Genomic DNA, 7,475 nt, shown 5'->3' on the forward strand with positions numbered 1-7,475 from the left:
GTGTTTGAGGCGATGAGCTTACCATTTGTCCCTCTGCCCCTTGTTGGCAAATAAGTTTAACTAAATAATTCCTTGTATTACTGAAACCTCTGCTAGGGGGGGTACTTATGTTCCGACTCTGGAACTATGGTTAAATGAATGATGAATATACAGAATGTGTGTGTGCATGTGTGTGTAAAGAGACCATCACTACCAGATACCAATATCACTTTGGCTGTCACCCCACCACCATCATGAAGAACATTAGGTCTTCATTGACCTGCTGCTATCTCAATCCATCATTTATTAGCGCTTTCCTTGGGCTAGTAATTCAAAATTTGGCATGGAATTCTTTAAGTATCCATTCCAATCACTTGATTTTTTCCATTTATTCCTTTACTCACCTATATGATCCAGAAAGGATGAAATTCTGAGTTATTTATAAATGGAATAATAATAATAATAATAATAATAATAATAATAATAATAATAATAATAATGTTTATTGTCATTGAAACATATACCAGTTCAACATAATTCCTTAATGGCTGTCCTGTCACATTTTTGTTTTCCAGGCACTCGCCTTAACTATGAGCTTTCTTTTAACATAATATTATGTGATTCATTCTAGACAACTCCTGTGATCGTAAAGTAATGAATGATATAATCAGTCAATAAATTAATCTTATTAATGGATCAAATTTACCAGTAATTTCAATATTTTAATCAATCATGTTCTAACAAATGTTTACGATCAAGAATGGTCATCTTCAGGTCTATAAGAACGATTATATGATGAACATAATAAACTTAATATATAGTGACATATGGCTATCATATTCCTATCATAGTGTATTAATTTTAAAACACATTCAGGTAGAAATCAATAACTGTGTAACAATTCTATCAGTATAAAGCAATTAAAACAATTTAAACATCAATATAAAATGGTTGCTCTAGTATGTGTTGCACAAGGTAATGTAATGTAATCGCTCCATTTTAACTACCACCTTATGCAACACATACTAGAACAATATAGAATCCGTTTGTATATTTCTCGTTCTCAGCATAGTTGACTTAACAGCCACCTGTGTCGTCTGTAAGAACGAGTGCAACAATACGTGTTTAACACAGCTTTTCTGTTGATTCATCAACAATGATGGAAAATTTTTTATTGCGAAGAAGAGTGCACAGTCTTTCCTCAATTTCCAAGCCAGTAACATTCTTCACAATAGCAGTTGCTTTGGTCTGACCACAAGTAATTTTTTTCACAATCTCTGAATCAGGACAGTCAGCCCTAATAAGAGGCGGTAAATGTTCTATTAACTTGAAAGAGAGGTCATGTTCTGCTAAGAAGCTTGCTAATCTTACTTCCCCTTCCTTCACCGGTGTATCAATTTTAGTAGTCCTACCACTAAAATATGTCAGTTTGTTGACCTGCACATTTCTTCCCAGTATATGAATGTTTGTTGTTATCTGCGTACGTTACCAAAACTGTTTTACCTCCCGATGCTACATACATAATTATGTACACCCTATGACACGGAAATTGGTTGCTCTTCAGAGACTTAAGTCCCACTTTGGGAATCATCATGTGCGCTGTGTTTACATGCATGTGTTTTACAGAGAGTAAGGTTACCAGACGTCCCTGTTACCCGGGAACAGTCCCCAAATTCATATTTTTGTCCTCGGTTTTTAATAAACTTCCCAAATTGTCCCGGTTTTTTAAACGCGATTTTAGTTTATTCTTGTTAAGTTCTTAGGATCAGAGATGCTAATAGTTCTATCATAGAACATTACAATAAAGGATTGGTGCCAGCAGATGACAAACAGAACTGTTAATCTACATAAAGATTAATTTTTGGTCCTACAGAATTGATCTATTATGGTAACAATGGTTATTTGAGAAAAATTCGCTCCGGCACAGGAGATCGAACCCGGGTCCTTGGTTCTACTTACCAAGCGCTCTATCCACTAAGCTATGCCGAAGTTCAATCCACAGCATCGGATCGAATCCCTCTCCTCTAGTGGTTTTCCCTTTGTGGCCTGACTCCATGTTCGACATATATGTTGATATATATAAAGTCAACTGCCATTATACAAGAAGCGCACTCAATTGAGTAACTAACTGTCAATATTTGATACAGTTCTCAAATATATGGTGAGAAAATCGTGCTTGTAGTTTTTGTACACTTTTAATACACACACTGCATTGCTTTATGCTTACTTCCAACTTAAATGGCGAGTTTTAAGTTCGGAAACAAAATTGTTTTTAGAGGTAATAGTGTGCTGAGTAGATAGCCATTGGTTACTACTGAGCACACTAAACAGGACGAGTTTTGTTTATTGTATGTGTATGTACTGTGAAAAATGTCAGGTCAGAAAGTTAAAAACATAAATGTGTCGTGATAATTTGTTGAAAGAATTTTTTTAAGCATGGAATTAATGACCATACTGCCTTCTGCTCATTGTGCCAAACTTACTTCACCATTATCAGTGGCACAAGAACTTTCGTTACATGTGGCAACATAAATATTAAAAATTCTGGGGTCACTCATAGTGGTTGCTTTAAATTGTCCACTTATTTGAAAAGTGTTGTTCCAGACAAGAATAACATGGCAATTGCACCACAAGAAATAACTTTTGCATTCCATATCATTAAGTTTCAAGTTCATGGATTGTACATGTGGCCTAGTGAAGAAGTTCTGTGAATCAAAGTTCGCGAGTTCCAGGACGAAATTTGTGGTTATATCTAGTTATATGAGCTATGAACAAGATGTAGACTTCTCAACGTCCAAGTTTGTACAAAATAATCCAATTCATGTTGCTTGTCATCGCAAACTTTCCCATGACATGTCAGGAAATTTTAGCAAATGTTGCTTCCTGACAAGGAATATTATGAAATATTCATTCATCAGAAAAATATATTATGTTATTTGATGTCAGAACAGTTATACTTTTGCGTTTCAATCTTGTAGTAGTTTAATTTAATTTTGTAATAATATTCTAATAATAGGGTCTAATAATAATAGCAGCACAAACAACAAAACAACAATGATAGTAGTAATGTAGTGATCATCTTGTGGAGCGACAAGAGCCCCCAAAATTTGAGGTAAAAAGCCTGGTAACCTTAACATAGATTCGAAGTCTTGTCTTTGTAACGAGAAGAAAGAGCTCTATCGCTAAGGCTTCTTAGAAAATATGTCGTTTCGTGACAAATATGTCACCACTATGACTTGATTTCATCCTCTGATCTTGATGCTTAATATTTCCTCGTGTGCTAACCCAAACAACAAACGAATTCACATTACAAGAGAGCAACCATTTTCTGTGTCAACGGGTGAACATTACAAGTCCCACAATATGCAAAAGTGTCACCTTTGTTACTTTTCGCAAGTCAATCACGACTACAATTGAAATTATAATTCACGAAAATATTTATAATAAGCATAATGAAATAATAAATTCATTAATAAAATTATATAACCAACCAACTAACCTAATTACAATTATATTAGCCACTGTTTAATATTTTCTCATTTCGATTTGACGTTTTGTAAGAATTTTTCCTTTTTCTTTGCTGGCATTTCACATATGTTTAGATGTATCACAATTGCACATTTGTTGCCGTATTACTACTGCACACATTCACTTGAACTCAGTTCACTAGAGACTAGAGTGAAATAAAGGTGTTGTAGCTTTGTCAATGAATAAATAACAGGCAGCAAATCGGTCGCTACCCTAACCTCCCAAAGGCCAAAGTTATTTTCTAAGTGTTAGCAGTATTACTTAGGCGTAATAGATCAACTATTGATCAGATATTTTGTATTCGACAGATAATGGAGAAAAAATGGGAGTATAAGGGTACAGTGCATCAGTTATTCATACATTTCAAAAAGGCATATGACTCGGTTAAGGGAGAAGTTTTATATGATATTCTTATTGAATTTGGTATTCCCAAGAAACTAGTTCGATTAATTAAAATGTGTCTCAGTGAAATGTACAGCAGAGTCCGTATAGATCAGTTTCTGTCAGATGCATTTCCAGTTCACTGTGGGCTAAAGCAAGGAGATGCACTATCACCTTTACTTTTTAACTTTGCTCTAGAGTATGCCATTAGGAAAGTCCAGGATAACAGAGAGGGTTTGGAATTGAACGGGTTACATCAGCTTCTTGTCTATGCAGATGACATGAATATGTTTAGGAGAAAATCCACAAACGATTAGAGAAAATACGGGAATTTTACTTGAAGCAAGTAAAGAAATAGGTTTGGAAGTAAATCCCGAAAAGACAAAGTATATGATTATGTCTCGTGACGAGAATATTGTACGAAATGGAAATATAAAAATTGGAAATTTCTCCTTTGAAGAGGTGGAAAAATTCAAATACCTGGGAGCAACAGTAACAAATATAAATGATACTCGGGAGGAAATTAAACACAGAATAAATATGGGAAATGCCTGTTATTATTCGGTTGAGAAGCTTTTATCATCCAATCTGTTGTCAAAAAATCTGAAAGTTAGAATTTATAAAACAGTTATATTACCGGTTGTTCTTTATGGTTATGAAACTTGGACTCTCACTTTGAGAGAGGAACAGAGATTAAGAGTGTTTGAGAATAAGGTGCTTAGGAAAATATTTGGGGCTAAGAGGGATGAAGTTACAGGAGAATGGAGAAAGTTACACAACACAGAACTGCACACATTGTATTCTTCACCTGACATAATTAGGAACATTAAATCCAGACGTTTGAGATGGGCATGGCATGTAGCACGTATGGGCGAATCCAGAAATGCATATAGAGTGTTAGTTGGGAGGCCAGAGGGAGAAAGACCTTTGGGGAGGCCTAGACGTAGATGGGAAGATAATATTAAAATGGATTTGAGGGAGGTGAGATATCATGATAGAGACTGGATTAATCTTGCTCAGGATAGGGACCAATGGCGGGCTTATGTGAGGGCGGCAATGAACCTCTGGGTTCCTTAAAAGCCAGTAAGTAGCGGTATTACTGTGCTGGGATTAAAAATTATTGTCAGCAAATCCTAGTGCATGCTTCTGTGGGAAAGTTCCCTAGTTCTAACAAATTCAGATGTGGAATTCCCACTAATAACATCCCCCAGACTGAACTCATCATAAAACGATATTTTAGCAATATATACAGTATTTGAAGAGATTAAACCTGTGAAAGAATATTGTGAGGTAGGTCTGCCGAGTTAGCTCTGTGGTAGCGTGTCTGCCTCCAGATAGCTAGCCCAGGTGGGGTCAGAAATTTTCATGTAAAATTTCTACCTCAGGACTAGGAGAGATGACGGTGTGCAACTTCTAATCACTAGATTGTGCACCAATATGTCTGGGTTAAATCCTAAATCTCTCTGCAGTGCATATGAAGGGAAGGCATATGTCACTGTTGATAGTGATTCGTCCATCAGACGGGGACGTTGAGCCTGGTGGCCCCCTTAGTGCTATTAGACAGGAGTAGGCTACATGCTGGCACCAGGTTTCCCCTTCTCCATTCCTCATCTTCATCATCATCATGCATTCCAGACACTACACTTACACATACACTCACCCTAGTACACGACATAACTCTCCACAGATACACATCATGTACAGTGTGGCCCACCGAAGTGGTGTACAACTAGAAAATGGGTCACAATCCTGCCATCTATCCGCAATATGCGGAACCCGAATCACATAGGCATTGGATACATACGTACATACATTGTGAGACAGTAGTGGGAAAAAGGTTTAAAAGCATCTGCTCCCAATTGGAAATGTTTACTTGTGTTATCTATCTGCATTTTTGTTTTGGTCTGAACACAAAAATTGGAGCATGTCACCAGCCCATAGCAATCTCAAAAGCAGCACCATCTGCAATGACCTATCATAAAGCTACATTTTAAGGTTCTTTACTTTGTTGGCAATTGGAAATGTGCTTTCTCAATAGGGATTTTTCTTAGTTAAGCTACTTGCAGATGTGAAGGTACTCAAATTCTCATATAACAACGAAAAATATCAGGCCTATAACCGAAACTATTTCTAGTGGTAGAATGTACAGGTTCGTACAAGCTTGATGAACAAATAGATGTATTATACATTTCTAAAAAAAAAATAAATAAAAATTATAATTAAAAAAAATTAAAACCCCAAATTTTAGAAAAAGAAGGAGAAATATCGAACATTTCGTAATTTATCAGTATAGGAGACGGCTTGGATAAAAATCACATCTCCTGCAAAATCAGAAGATTTGGCAACACCGTTTTGAATAACAGATTTGCTAACGAGAAAGTCATAGCCCTGGCATGGAACAGGACCTTCTAAATACCCCTGCACTTATAGTTACAAACTTTTAGGGATGATAAAAGAGGCAACTATGAACAACTTTCATATAGGAACCCATGTCCAGAAATGTCTTGTTTGATAGGTTCTTACAAGGATTGGTGTGTTGTCAGAATGCTATAAGAGATTGGTAACTTAAAGACACTTAATTACATGACATTTCAATGAATCTATAAAAAGTCTGCCAGTAATTTCTTTGTCCATTATTTGATGATGTTGTTTGAAGATATTTTGATAGCACGTTACAGTCGAACAGCAGACATCTCCCACAATAATTGTACTTTGGAAAAAAATTATTTTATACTATCACACATAGTAGTGTTAAGGTTCTTGTTATTTTTCTTCTTATTATTAATGTCAATGTCAATTGGGAAATAAAAGGAGAAATATTTAAAAGGTAAGCGAAAACGCGTCCTGAGCAAGGGAAACTGGGGCTGAGAGAAAAATGTATGTAAGCTCCAAGCCTGTTGGCCACTTGTCTCACTCCCACTTTCGCCATTCTATTGAAGGAACACTGGAGAATTTTGAAGGGAAAAGCTAAAAATGCACGTAACCTAATAGTCTAACCTAACAGCTACCATATGAAGACTTCTTCTTGTTCCTCTTCCTATATAAAGTGTAGACTGCTGCTGAAGCACTTAGGCATAAATGGCCCATTGTGCACACCATAAATTGGAAATCAACCCAGAAGACACCGCGGTGTATGACAAGCTTTGCAATGCTGATGGATTTTATTTCGTGAAATTCTTCAGAAGACAACATGTGTTTCCCGAAGATATTGATGCCCAATGTGGCTTAGACCTGGACAATCCAGCAAAATGTGAGGTGATGAATTAACATCCATTGCACATTTCCTATAAGTTTGTCATCAATGAGGCCCAATATGTGTAGATGGCAGTGTCCGGTCAGAAGTCCAGTTACACATCTTAAAGTTCTCCTTTCCAAAGTCAGGAGTTGTTTAGTTACATTAGGTTCTAGTTCTCTAATAAGGGGTTTGGCCTGTCTCATGGCTGGTGTAGATCTCTAGATTCCTAGTAAACCCTTCATCAGGTTCTCCTTTAGAGTCTGACTGATTACACACTTAGAGATGCCAACATAAGGTTCCGGGCCATAGCTTTCATTGGATGGTAGTTCCATGCTTGGCCAGTAGGTCTGCT

This window comes from Periplaneta americana, chromosome 7, assembly GCF_040183065.1.
Source record: "Periplaneta americana isolate PAMFEO1 chromosome 7, P.americana_PAMFEO1_priV1, whole genome shotgun sequence".
Lineage (NCBI taxonomy): Eukaryota > Metazoa > Arthropoda > Insecta > Blattodea > Blattidae > Periplaneta > Periplaneta americana.